Here is a 14,733-nt window from a genome sequence, read left to right as displayed (position 1 = left end):
ATAATGATAGTGAATATTTTCCAACTTCCTTTCAACAGTATTTAGAACAGCATGGCATCATTCATCAAACTTCTTATGCATCCACTCCTCAACAAAATGGGGTGGCTGAACGGAAGAACCGTCATCTCCTTGAAACAGCTCGGTCTATTATTCATCATATGAGTGTTCCTAAACGGTTTTGGAGTGATGTTGTACTTACTGCGTGTTTCCTCATTAATTGGATGCCCTCCTTTATTCTTCATGGTCGGTCTCTCTTCTCTATCTTGTTTCCCATCTTGTCTCCCTTTCCATTAACACCTCGTATCTTTGGCTGTGTGTTTCCTAAAGGGTACAAGTGTTACAATTCCATTACTCGGAAGTGCTATGTTTGTCCTGATGTCACCTTTTTTGAGTTTGTTCCCTTCTTCTCAGGAACTGAAGCATCTTCGTCTCCACCTTTACTTCCTCTTCCTTTTCCGGTTAGTGATCCCATTCCGGGTGTTCCTGTTGGAGTTGACTCATCATCTCATCCAGTACTGATCCTTACTGAACGACCACCAATTCGGCAAGTGTATACATGTCGAACGACACCGGCCCCTCCTCCAACTTCTACCTTGTCCGCGGATCCTGTCGTTGCTCCTGTTGCTGAACCTTCAGGACTTGACCTACCCATTGCCTTACGGAAAGGTAAACGTAGTTCTACTCTCCATCTCATTTCCAATTTTGTTTCAGTATCTCACCTTTCCGCCTCACATCGCCAGTTTGTTTCACTATTGTCATCTATTTCCATACCTAATAATGTCCAAGAGGCTCTTAGTTCACCTGGGTGGAGGCAGGCAATGGAGGAGGAACTCTCTGCTCTTCAGCATACTCACACGTGGGAGCTCACTACTCTTCCCCCTTGTAAGCATGTTGTGGGTTGTAAATGGGTGTATACTGTTAAATACTTGCCAGATGGTAGTGTGGAGCGTCTGAAAGCCAGACTTGTTGCTAAAGGATATTCACAGTTGTATGGAGTGGACTATATGGAGACGTTCTCTCCAGTGGCTAAGATTAGCTCTGTACGTGTGTTAATTTCCCTAGCAGTTATGTATGATTGGCCCTTATTTCAACTTGACATAAAAAATGCCTTCCTTCATGGTGACCTTATAGAGGAGGTATATATGGAGCAACCACCTGGGTTTGTTGCTCAGGGGGAGACTGGTAAGGTGTGTAGATTGAAAAAGGCAATTTATGGGTTGAAACAATCACCTCGTGCTTGGTTCGGGAATTTTAGTGAAGTGGTGAAGAATTTTGGAATGAAACAATGCCAGGTTGATCACTCAGTGTTCAGCTATGACTCAAAAGCTGGAAAGATTTTATTAGTGGTCTATGTGGATGATATTGTCATAACTGGCAGTGACAAATTGGGGATCGACAAACTCAAGGTCTTTCTACAAAATCATTTTCAAACAAAAGACCTTGGGACATTGAAGTATTTCTTGGGTATAGAAGTTGCTAGATCAAGACAATGTGTAAACCTGTGCCAAAGAAAATATGTTCTCGATCTATTGGACGAAACAGGACTGTTAGGTGCAAAACCGGCTGAGACTCCTATGGAACCAAATGTTAAGTTGAGCGGTGATACAGGGGGAATATTTGATGATCCTAGAAGGTATAGACGACTAGTGGGGAAGCTGAACTATTTGACTATCACGAGATCAGACATCTCCTTTGCAATCAGTGTGGTGAGCCAATTTATGCAGAACCCTCGTATATCTCACTGGGATGCAGTTCTTAGAATTGTAAGATATTTGAAGGGAGCTCCAGGTCGTGGGCTATTGTATAAACCAGGAGGAAAACTTGAAGTAGTTGGGTACACGGATGCAGATTGGGTGGGCTCTGTGTCTGATAGAAGATCTACTACAGGTTACTGCACATTTCTTGGAGGAAATGTTGTGACGTGGAAGAGTAAAAAGCAGACAGTTGTGGCTAGAAGCAGTGCTGAAGCCGAGTACAGAGCCATGGCACACTCTACATGTGAATTAGTGTGGTTGAGGAATCTCCTACAAGAAATCGGGTTCCACATGGATAAACCTATGAAGTTGTACTGTGACAATCAAGCTGCGCTCCATATCTCATCCAACCCTGTTTTCCACGAGAGAACAAAGCACATAGAGATTGATTGCCACTTTGTGAGGGAGAAGGTTCTTACTAGAGAGATAAGCACAGAACATGTAAGCTCAGGTGATCAGTGGGCAGATTTGTTTACAAAAGCCTTAAGCTCAGGGAGAGTGAACTATATATGTAACAAGCTGGGATTATATGATATATATTCTCCAGCTTGAGGGGGAGTGTTAGAGTTAGCCGAATAAGGGTAGATTAATCATCTCACCTTGGTTAAGTTATGAGCTTATGTGGCAGCCTTATTAGAAATTCTCTATCCCATACTTAAGTAGGGGCAATTTAGTCCTTGTACATTTCATTAGAAGCCTAATCACTATTAAGAGGTCGATTGATAGGGTTTAGCTATCAAGTTCGATAGTTCTTTCATCTTCTTCTTCTTCTCTTTCTTCTTCTCCTTAATGGTTCGGACTACTGTAGCTACAGTAGCTACAGTGAAAACAAAACTGATCAAGCCTAGTAAGAATTCAATGCGAGTTAGTAGTAAGGTGGTTAACCTCCTCAGTTTATACTGGTTTTGTCAAATGGAGTGGGAAGGGGAGAGAGAGGAGGGGAAAGCAAGAAAGAAAGAAGAAGGTGAAGAGAGGAGGAAGATCAGCATTGGACTTGGATCACTCCTCTAATGATACCTCTGTGAATTCTTGAGGTAGATCACTTGAAATTAGTGGCTTTTTAGCTCTCTTGCACCAATGAGCATGTTCGTTGGTGGATTCTTGTTGTGACATTCTACTTTTTCCCATTGGGCTTTCCTACATTGATGGAACTCTAAATTCATGGAACGTAACATTCTGATTTATTCTTGTATATTTAATGAGAAATTGCATTTTAACCATTATGGGTTTCTTCTAATCTATTATTTGTTATTTTGATTCTTTTGAGGTGTTTGTTTTAGTGCCCATATTCAAACGTAGACTCAACTCCCTGTATTCATTTACGCTATATTTGATTTGAAGGAAAAAGTATTGTAATTATGTACTCGGTTAACATTATTTTCCTGCTATTTTCTTTTTTCCTTTTTTTTTTTAATTTCATCTACGAGAGTATAGACCAAAACAAAAATAATCAAAACTTGTGAATTTGTATTAATGCAAAATAAATAAAGAACTGAATTACTTGTTAAAACTATTTTATAGGTGGAAACCAAATGTACTTTTGGATCACAACTTTAAATATTGAAATGGGTTTGGTAGGGGTGCACCAGGCCCGTGCAATAGTGCAACGCATGGGCAACGCATGAAAGCCCCAGTAGCAAGCTACTGTGGTGGGCCTTCCCCAAAAGAAATTAATTTAATATCATATGGGCCAATGGCCCACGTATCAGATATTAAACTGATAAGAACAGATACTACACTTGATCTTAGCCAAAAGGCCGAGAAAGGTATGAGTTGTCCAATCTCTTCACATTCATTTTATAACTGAATCATTTTTCTATTGCTCTTCTACATTATCAATGTGGGACTCAACCAAGTCCACTTTTGTGGGTTTGCCAAAAAAATGCATTTAATAGCTATGCAGAAAAAGATAAAGGAAAAGTTTCTTTCTGAAAAATATTTCAATAAAACTAAGGTTTTCCAAATTCAGTTACAACTGGTTGTTGGCTGGGCTTTTCTGTGTACCACATTTTGTTCTGCTTACCAATAATTAATCTATAAGTTTAGTTTGGAAAGAGTATAAATACATACAAAATAATATAAAATACACAGATTTGCACTGTACATATTTGTATTTGTATTCCTTCCAAATTGAGACACAAGGTTAAATACTTCAAGTACCCCTATAGTTTATCAAATGCACAAAAATTTATCCTGCTACTATTTGACAAATGACTCAAAGACCCTTAAATTTTCTAACAATAGACAAAATCCTCCCCTACCGTTAGCATACTGTTACAATTCATTCGTATGTGATGTCACACGATTTATATATATATATATATATATTTTAATTCCAAAACTATCCATTTGTGCTCAATTTTTCCCTTCATTGTTCTTTAATTTTCAAAACAAAACTTAATATACCCATGAAAGAACCCCAAAAGAATTATATTTTTTTCTTCTCTTTCTGCTGTTGCCGATTGATTTCAGGTGAGAAACAGAAAATTTGTGTTTCATGTGAGAAGAGTCTTGAGAAACACAGGAATTTGTGGTGACTTCAGATTTGGGCGGATCTAAAGTAGAGGTAGTAGATCTGGGCAAATTTGGTTTTGAAACTTCAGATCTAAAGTTGGTAGGGCAGATCTGGGTGGAGACCAGGCTAGAAACTTCAAGCTCTATCTCTAGCAGAATGGGGTAGATCTGAATGGAAATCAATGTCAAGTCCATGTCAAAGCCAAAAGAGAATAACAATCTAAGGCATCAAAAGAGATAAAGAAAGCTCGACCTTTGTAGATCCACTAGTTCCCTATGTCCTAAGCTCCAAATAGTCCAAGTACCACTCTAATTATCATGAAAATACTAGCAATTCTAGATATACCTCAGTTTTCCCACCAAAATTATGCTTTGTAGCTAGCTTATGGTGCCGTGGTTAGCATGGAGATAATTACAAATCTAGTAGAGTGAAAAAGAGATGATATGCCAGTCAGCAAGGAGTTAATTGTCATACTTGCACTCCCAATTCCTAAATCTAATGAATAACTTTATTGAGAACAACCTTTTCATGTATAGTTTCTATGCCTAATTATCGGTTTTCATGAATTGATATCTCAAAAATAAAAAATAAAAAAAACGTTCTAAAGTTGGTGTGTTTCATCTAAAAGGCATTTTGTTAGTTTTCTCAATAATGTTACATTTTTTAAAATTTGAAGAAAAATTAAGGGTAAAGTAGTCTTTTCAATCTTTTTGTTACCGATTTTAATGGTTGTCCATTATCAAAAACTATAGGGGTACAAATAGTAGGGTAAGTTCTTGTCTATTTACTAAACCACAAGGGTAGTTTAAATATTTAATTACCCTAATCTACCTCTTTAATTGTTTCATACACAAGTTTTTCAATGAATCTAAACAAAAGGAAAAGGTCAATTAAGAGAGATTTTAAGGCATTCTGGTTACATAATATCTGATTCACGAAAAGAATCATGAATTCACTCTTTTTTTTTTTTTTTTAATTGCAATCCACCTATTTTGTTAACATGTTAAAAGTGTTTCTTACACACCATGCTAGAGTTTTCTTTATTCGGTTAATCCATGTATAGACTATTGTTTGACATACCTTTCAATGAATTAAATTGGTTTTTGCCCTAAAATCTTTAGGTAGATATAGGGATTGTAGCAATCATCCAAAACTCTATGTTTTGTTGTTATCACTTTATTCCTATTGTTGGGTCTCACAACAACCATTCATAGAACAAACCACAAAATATTTGAAATGAAATAATAATAATAATAAAATCCAATAGCAATAAAAATAGTGAAATCCAAGCAAAGACAAATAAAAGCAAACACCACCAATAACACAAAGAATCATCGTAGTCCAGCCTTACCATGCACCAACTATTCTTCACTATAAAGGAAAACGAGAAACAATACAGATGCCTTATGCTTGCAACCGAAACCAACCCTTAACTCTCATACGCTATTTTTCATTTCCTTTCTCAATCTGAAAAATAAAAATAAGAGAAAAAAAATAACTCTAACACCAAAAGCGCTCTCTTTCTCTCAACCTCTCTTTTTTCTTTCAAACAAGAAAATTAACAAAGGATGGACCATACCAAGCGTTAGATTTAAAACTAATCTAATTGTTGAAAAATAAGACAACCCCGCCAAGATCTATGAATGGAAGGATGATTACATTTTCTTTAAAGAAAAAAATGAATCAACTAGAGGAATGTTGAGAAGGTAAAGACTTCCTATAACTAGGCATTCCCGTTTAATTGGAAGACAAGATGGTTTCCAATTTCACCATTTTGTTCATACAATTTGGGTATCCTCAATCTACCCAAATTCTTCATGTTATTACTAAGAATTAGAATAGATAGAGAGTCTAAAAGATGATGGAACTCGCATTACCTCAGTTGCCTTGTGCAAACAAATAAGTCTTTTTATACTGTTTGCATCCTTGATATGTAGATTGTGTTATGTGCATTAAAAACTTGTGTCCCCATAGGAGTATTACAGATGCAGTAATGAAATAATCCTATCTATTTTTCAGTTCACACAAACATGAGTTCATGAAAAACCTAATTGAAGCTGTCCAAAGCACAGCACCTGTTAGTAAAGAAAGTACTGCAGCCAAATTCCAATAAAATAACACAGCAAAAACCCCCAAGAGGCCTGGTGCAATCAAGCAAATCATAACAGTTGCATCCCAACCATCCAACTAATGACTAAGACCATCTGACTTGTAATGAATTTTGGATCTCAAAATTACAGAAAAGAACAATATTTAAAAGAATACAATAAAGAATGGGAAGGGGAAGAACTTGAAAGAAACGAGCCACTCGGGTCTTCTAATCGTATTCAATGTGGAGGATAATCATGAAGGGAACATATTGCTACCAAAATAACATCAAAAGAAGGTTTGTGATCGAAAAAAGTAAATGTACAAGCAATTACTTGAACAACAGAAGCTAACACTAAATGTTGATAAATGAAAATAAAACACCATAACAATCTCTTAACAGTGCAATTTCTTCTTTCTTCATGGCTTTCTGAACTTTCACAATTTGAGACCTCAGCGCACTTGCTACAATCCGAACAGCTAGCATTCTCATTGTTAAAATTTGACAAAGCCAATCGTGTTCTTGACTAATGCTTCCAACTTTTCAAACCATATAGTTTATAAATTAAGGGATACATCATTAGAATAAAAAGTATAGAGCTTGAATGCTAGACTGTGGATAACTCTTGAATTCGGCAACCCAAAAATGTCACCTTCCAGTTGCAGCAACACTTAAAATAATCCAAGAGTCATCAGTAGAGAAACAAAATCTGAGACCTGCTCGAAGGACAAACTGGCTAGCCATAGAATAAGAGAGTTGGCAAAACACGTGAAATAGTTTGGATCGCCAAAAGAAAAATGAAATTTCCAAACTCTAGCACGGGTGAGGATATCCTTGACTAGATACACAACTTACTCTCTTGCAGGGAATTTCCCGACTTTTAAGCTACAGATTAGCTCAAAACAATCAGACTTCAAAACCTATTGCAAAGCCCCAGTCATCTCTGCTAGCATTAATCCTAATCCTAGCTGAAGCTTTAGCCTATAAGACTGAGAAAGCCTTCCACATAACCCAAGAAAGCTCAATTTCAAAAGGGTGAGATATTTTTTGATGGATTACTTTAAAAGTGAGAATTGGGTAGAACTTTTGATGGATTACTTTACAAGTGCCCCCACTGCCACAAATTATGACGTACACTCTCCCACTGGGGAGATGTTAAGCGGGAACCCCTCCTCTGTGCAATGGAGGTCGCCACCCTAGGCCATGAGCCTTGTTGATCACCCATTGACCCCGTCAAGAGTTTGAGAATCTATACTTGCAGCCTTAATGGCTATAATTTTCTCTGGTGTGGACTATGGAGGCAACTCCTTTAGGGGTTTGTTCTTCCTTCAGAATCCAGTGAATGTCTTAGCAGATGCTTTAATTTCTGTCTCCTCTTCATCTTCTGTTGATACAAAAAAAAATTTAGCTTCAATTCTTTCCTTTTGTTTCATTTTCTTGTAATGTAGCAACTGCAACTGTTTTTGGCAATATTCTGAGGTTTCAGAAAGAGAATGAGAATTTGTAGGAAAATGCTTTTCCTTTGGTTTTCCAGTCCCTAACCAACCTTCATAAGCTCAAATCAAATGAGATGGGAGCAAGGTTATAAGAGATGCATGTAGAAGTTCTGGTTTCATCACATTTCTTGCCAAGAGAATTAAACAAAGATATTCTGTTTTTCTATGATTAATAGGCAACCCAAAAAGATTTGAAAAAAAAACAATAATCATGAAATAATTCCTTCATCTCAATCATTATTCAACCTGCAAAAACATTTATAGAGGAAGAGAACCCTTAAAAAGTTTGGCATATGCCCCCAAAGGAAGAAGGAATAGTAAAACTCTGTGCCCCGTTGCCCAGTGTGCAGCTGCTTGAAGCCAAATAGAAGCAAACATCTCAAGCAAACTAAATTCATTCTCAAGCAAGCATCTGCGACTAGGAAAAGCCAAATAGAAGCAAACATCTCGTGTGCCTGGGTCAGCCCAGACCAAAGCCCAAATTCATGATTTGTGATCCTACTGAGCCCCGAACCCATCTTGGTCCAATACACCAAGCCCAGTCTAAGCTCGTTATCTGGGCCTCAGTTGGTGTCCGGCCATCTCAAACCTTTGCAAAATGCTAAAAATATCTGTTATTTTCTTTTTTTTTTTTTCTTACGTCCAAAAGGTTTTTTGAAATGTATTCCATTCATTTGCATATTATATGAAAAAAGGTTTCTTCTTACTTCAGGACGCCACTTATGCCAGTCAAAAATCAAAATATCAGTATTAAGAATTGTACCGAATAGCTTTAATACGGGTACAGATATGAATATATTTAGGAAATGTATGGATATTGACAAAAGATATGGAAAATGCTTAGATATGCTTAGAGGCGGTCACGGGCCATATTAGGCCCAACTTGCACTTATGACAAGGGCTATTGCCTAGACTCAGGCTCAGCCAAACCCAAGGTTCTAGACGTAAAGCATAAGCTCAAGCCCAAGTTTACACGGGCTTGGGCCAGGTTAGGCCTAATGACCTATGTCTTTCATATATAAAATATTATAAATATAATGTTTTGTAATAAATGACATATAGCATGCATATAAATTTTATTTTATATATTATATAATATAAGATATTATAAAATATAAATTACATGTGTCATTATAATAATTATATATTAAATAATATAATATATTATAACATGTGCATATACATTATGCATAAATTGTGTATGTCTAGATATATGCTAGTAGGGATGGTACTAAAAAAAAAACCCAGGCCCAAGCTTGAAAATTTCGGGTCGAATTGAAGTGATCACCCCTATATAACACTACGTTTGGAAGAGGTGTAAATACAAAATTACACCGATGTAAAAGAAAAACGGTCAAATATATCAGTGCAAAAGATGAGCCAGATAGATGTTACTTTTACACTGTTATGTGTTGGGAAGAAAAGTGTAAAATGTGAAAGTATTTTCTACATGTGTTTGGTAGAGTGCAGTTATTGAAGTCGTCAGAAGCTTGGAGCTAGAACGCATTAAAACCATCACCGGCATCCTCCACTGATAACTGCCGGTTGAGACCAATTTTATAGAACAGGAAGAGGCCTCAGAGGCTTGGGGAGCTTTACCAATGCCGTTATTGTAGTCCAAATCCAGAGCATTAGAGTCACGATCAACATCACCAGCACCATCGTCGTAGGTCCGAAGAAGACCTTCATAGGAGACACCATTTTCGCCGTCAATGAAGTCCCTGTAGGCTCTGAAGACCTCATCAAGGATTACACGGATTTGCTCATTTAACCCTAGGATTTTCGGTGACGACGAGATGCATTTCTTGCCTATTGGGACCTCCGTCTTTCATATCAAATTGATGGAATTCTTCCCCGACAAGATATGGCTTTTCTTTCCCTCTTTTTTCTTTTGAGAGGCTCTGGTCTTCTGGGTAGGCGTGAAGGAGTGGAAGAGAGAAGAGAGAGAGAGAGAGAGAGAGGGAGGGAGTGGAAGAGAGAAGAGGGTCGCATGGAGGATGCCGGCGAAACGGAAACAGGAAACTTGACGGTGGAGGATGCCAGCGAAACGGAAACGGGAAACTTGACGGTGGAGGATGCCGGTGAAACGGAAACAGGAAACTTGACGGTGGAGGATGCCGACGAAACGGAAACAAGAAACTTGATGGCGGAGGATGCCGGCAAAACAGAAACGGGAAACTTGACGGTGGAGAATGCCGGTGAAACGAAAAAGGAAACTTGACGGTGGAGGATGCCAGCGAAAGAAGCTCGATGGTGACAGAGCAGAAGAAGAGAGCCGTTGCTTTCTTTTTACACCGATGGGCAGTTCGATTGGTTTCATCGATTGGTTTTACGTTCCAACCAAACGCATACAAAAGTAGACTACGGTGTAAAACTACACCGAACCGGGATTAGTATTTTGCAACGCACATGAAGGGAAGGTTTTACACGTGGGTTTGGCCGAAGCATCTACACCTTGCCAACCACATGCCTAAGCTGATGGAGCCAGAGGAATATAAGAAAGTAAAGACTTCCTATCATAAGCACTCCCCTATGGTTGGAAGGCAAGATGATTTCCAGCTTCCCCATGCTGCTAATACAATTTGGGTGTCCTCAATCTACCCAACCCTTCATCATCATTTGATAAAAATCCTCTTATTGTTACTTCTTGTGGCATGGTGTAACTAAGGACTAGAATAGATACAATATGGAGCTCAAATTACCCCAAATCACATTGTTGGCTTCCTTGATCTGTTGCTTGTGTTTAGTGCAATAAAACTTGTGTCCCCATAGGAGTATTACGATAATATCAATTAATCCTATTTTCTTTTCGGTTAGATAAACATGAGTTCATGAAAATCAATGATGGATTTTGCAACTAAAATTACAGAACAACAATATTTAAAAGAATCCAATAAAGAATGAGAAGGGGAAGCCAGAAAGAAATGAATCGCTCTGGTCTTCTAATTGTACTTAATGTGGCTAATCATGAAAACAAAACGTATTGTTACCAAATAACATCAAAAGAATGCTTATGATCGGTAGAAGTAAATGCATTACCAATTTACTTGAACAACAGAAGCTACACCAAGTGTTGATTAATTAAAAGAGAACACCACGACATGTTCTTAACAGTGCAGTTTCTTCCTCCTCCATGGCTTTCTGAACTTTCACAATTTGAGACCTTGACTAATATGCTGACGTTCTCATTATTAAACTCAGTCAATACCCAATTCGTGTTCCTGACTAATGTTGCTATTCTTCAGTCCTCAGTTTCATTAGAAACTCAAACCAAAATCATATAGTCTGAAAAGGAAAAGATCATTAGGAACAGAGAACAGAATATGTTCGGGAGATTGCAGATGACTCTTGGGATTGAAAATGTTGCCACAATTGAAAGGTGATATTTCCTGGGTCACTAAGAAAACAGACACACAAAGTCACAAACTAAACAGATACATCAAACGCCAAACCAAACTAACAACAGTCTGTCACAGCTTATCTTTTCCAAGGTCTGCAAACAGCCATTCGAGGGGAGAGCCAAACCAAATCTAAAGCCCAAAGAAACCCTTTTCTGCAACTTTGATGGGCCACAGAATTCGAGCATCTGTTCACAAAAGAAAAAGGAAATCTCCAAGTTTCAAGCATGGGAGAGTATCCGTGACCAGAAATATAACTCTCTTGCAGGAGACTCCGACTCAATAAGCTTTTGATCGGCTCAGAACTATCCAATAACGAAATGCAATGCGAAGCCTCCATCATCTCCAGATGAAGCTTTAGCCTTCGGCTTGAATTCAACTCAGAGATACAAATTAAGTTCGGTAGGTTAGCTCTAAATTTGCTTTTAGATTAGGAATAAAGGTTGGGTGATGATAGAAGGTTAGATCCAATTACAACGTCAAGATGGGTTTGAAGCAATAAATGAAGTTTCAGTCCAAAATCCATTTTAGGCTGGCTGAATCAGAAATGAAGCTATGAATTCACATTCAACGAATAAAACATGATTTTAGTATTAGGTAGGGGCCGCGCGAACGCGTACCCCCTCCTACCACAAATTATGACGTACACTCTCCCAATTGGGGAGATGTTAGGCGGGCACCCCTCCTATGTGCAATGGAGGTCGCCAACCCAGGCCATGGACCTTCTTGATCGCCCATCGACCCCGTCCAGGTAAGTATGTTTCTCTCAAATCCTTTCTCTCTAATTATACCTCCCTCTCTCACTTGCTTATTTTCTATCTTACCGATGTGGGACATGAAGTAAATGAAAACCTTAGGCCTACTGTTAGCATCCGACCTTATGCTTTCCACATGAGAGTTTACTGATTGGTTGTCACCTAAGGCATAGAACCAGTAGTGGGATCTGGGCACACAATGACCATGAGGAGACTCCTGAGTCACTCCAAATATGGGACTTCACCATCACCACGCATCAGCATCCTATTTTTATAAAGCAAGGTGTATAGAATATACTGCCTGCAATAAGCTCCAAAACTAAGCATCCTTTGGTGAATTAGTTGATTACATATATGTAAGCAGCCATTTTCACCATGAAAGTTGGTCAGTACCCACCAGTAAATTAAAGAGGGGAGCTTCCTCCACTGTAATGGGCAGATAATTTCAGCATCACACCACTGTTTAGTGTATAATGCAAATATGTAGTCAAGAATGCAATTTATGAATGGTAGTTTAGAAGAAGAAACCCACTTAGACAACTATTAATATTGAATTGTCTCTTTGAGTTTTTTTGGGTTTATGCAAAAATGTCAACCTGGATAACTCTATAACCAAGGGCAATCTGAATTGCCATCCAGAATACAGAAATAGAATACTGTTTCAATGTGATCTTATGTTGCAGTTTCTATCGTTTCAGATTCATAGAACTAGAAACTTTCGTCCTCATACCATGCATAAACAATTTGTAAGGTTGCTCATCCAAGATGTAGAACTAACAAGCAACAAGTCAGGTATTTGGATGTTAAATTGATGAAATGTAGTCAAGTTCTGCTTTCAATTCTAGTAAAAACCAGGAACTCGCTTATACTACAACTAACTCTACTCACTTGTCTTATATTTTGAATCACAAAATTATTTTAACATATGAATCTATATGATTTTGTGTGAGGTTGGCATTTGATGCTTGCTTGAATATGTTGAATGTGCATTAAATTAATTAAGATTCAAAAAATAATTCCAACACCAACTGGAAATTTTCCTGAAAATGAGTTTCAGCAGACAAAACAACCTATCATAAAAGAAAATTTCAAAAAGAGTTGAGAAAAACTTAAAATAATAGAATTGGTAGGTCTTTCTTAAAAGAGAGAGAAAACCGAATAAAAATTGGCGTGTGCCGCTGAATGCGGCGAGCACACGGTATTCTTTAGTAAAAGGCGAAAGAATAGTTCGCTCTATGCTCACCGCGCGGCAAAGTGAGTTTGAAAGAGTGCCGATGACCATCTTTTATAGTTGGTGCTGTGTGTGGAGTTTTGTTCTCTCATGCGATATGGGATATTAGTGTGCTATGCATTTGGTCTGCTCTTCTTGGTTACTGCCTCCTATAGTAAGACAAATGCAACTCTTCAACGTTTGTCTACCTAGGTCAGCCCACACCAAAGCCCAGACCAACAAGACAACCAGTCAAGATTTGTGATCCAGCGGAGCCCGGGCCCCATCTTAGTCCAATACACTAAGCCCAATCTAAGCTCGTTATTTGGAGATCGGTTGGGGCCCGGCCAACTCAAACTTCTACAAAATGCCAAAAAAGTCTGTATATTTTCTACTTTTCGTTTTTTTTTTTTTTTAATTTGGATCCAATTTCCAAAATCTCTTTTGAAATGTTTTTCATTTATTTGTACATTATATGAAGAAAGGATTTTAAAACTCATAAAGAAATTGGCTACAGAACCCCACCTATGCCCATGAGAAAATAGAAAGTTGAGGCAAAGTTTTCAGGGAGTAAGCTAGAAGGAGATCGAATTTCAGATTATTGAGTTGGATGGACGTAGTTGTTGACTGCTTTAATCACCCATATGGGATCAGGTGTTACATTATCATACAATTCTCTGTTTCTGACATCCCATATAAGTCGAAGAGCAATAACAACCCACTGCTGAAACTCATTTTGTTCCCTCTTTGGTCATGTCCGGAGGCAGAGAGCATTTTACCAATCTTGAATCCATGAATGAATCATACCACTTGTTACAACACACACATTGACTTGTGTATATATCAATCCAAACAGCTCTTGCAAAAGAATAAAAGAAATGTAGCTTCCATAAAAACAGTTGGAACCAGAAAGAAACCTTCACCTTCCAAATGCACTTCGATCCATGGCACTATGTGAGTTCCTATCACTGGGTATTCGGTATTCCCCTCTGGTTGGAAGTCAAGATGATTTCCAATTTCACCAAGCAGCTCATACGACTTGGGTGTCCTCAATCTACCCAACTCTTCATCAATATTTGATAAAAAATCTCTTGTTACTTTTTGTGGCACATGTTATTACTTAGAATTAGAATAGATAGACTGAGATAGTGGAACTTGCATCACCTCAGCTGCCTTGTGCAAACAGACAAGACATTTTATATTGTTGGCATCCTTGATCTGTTGCTTATGCTCCGTGCAATAAAAACTTTGTGTCCTCATAGGAGTATTACAGATGCAGTAATGAAGTAACCCTATCTACTTTTTAGTTTACACAAACATTAGTTCATCAAAAATCAAAAGGAAACTGTCCAAATCACAGCACCCGTTACTAAAGAAAGTGCAGAAAATTCCTATAAAATAACACAGCAAAAACCCAAGAGGCCTGGTACAGTAATAGTTGCATCCCAACCATCAACATACTTAGATCATTTGACTTGTGATAAATTTTGGAACTCAAAAAAATTACAGAAAATAA

The 14,733-nt window shown here is 37.9% G+C and overlaps 4 non-coding genes across 4 annotated transcripts; all 4 read right to left on the bottom strand.

The window, feature by feature from the left end:
• Window positions 1-3,329: 3,329 nt before the first annotated feature.
• LOC148869605 (U2 spliceosomal RNA) lies at window positions 3,330-3,524 on the bottom strand. The gene has a single exon (XR_016108532.1). It is a non-coding gene; the product is annotated as a U2 spliceosomal RNA (small nuclear RNA).
• Window positions 3,525-7,446: 3,922 nt separating this feature from the next.
• Window positions 7,447-7,601, bottom strand: LOC148869604 (U1 spliceosomal RNA). Its single transcript, XR_016108539.1, has one exon. It is a non-coding gene; the product is annotated as a U1 spliceosomal RNA (small nuclear RNA).
• A 4,248-nt stretch (window positions 7,602-11,849) lies between these two features.
• Window positions 11,850-12,011, bottom strand: LOC148869603 (U1 spliceosomal RNA). Its single transcript, XR_016108421.1, has one exon. It is a non-coding gene; the product is annotated as a U1 spliceosomal RNA (small nuclear RNA).
• A 1,127-nt stretch (window positions 12,012-13,138) lies between these two features.
• LOC148869602 (U5 spliceosomal RNA) lies at window positions 13,139-13,259 on the bottom strand. The gene has a single exon (XR_016108519.1). It is a non-coding gene; the product is annotated as a U5 spliceosomal RNA (small nuclear RNA).
• Window positions 13,260-14,733: the final 1,474 nt, after the last annotated feature.

The sequence above is a fragment of the Nelumbo lutea genome, chromosome 2, assembly GCF_056320005.1.
Source record: "Nelumbo lutea isolate HS-2025 chromosome 2, American lotus-T2T, whole genome shotgun sequence".
In the NCBI taxonomy this organism is placed as follows: domain Eukaryota; kingdom Viridiplantae; phylum Streptophyta; class Magnoliopsida; order Proteales; family Nelumbonaceae; genus Nelumbo; species Nelumbo lutea.
The sequence above is the reverse complement of the archived record's forward strand: the minus strand, read 5'-3'. Positions and strand labels throughout refer to the sequence as shown.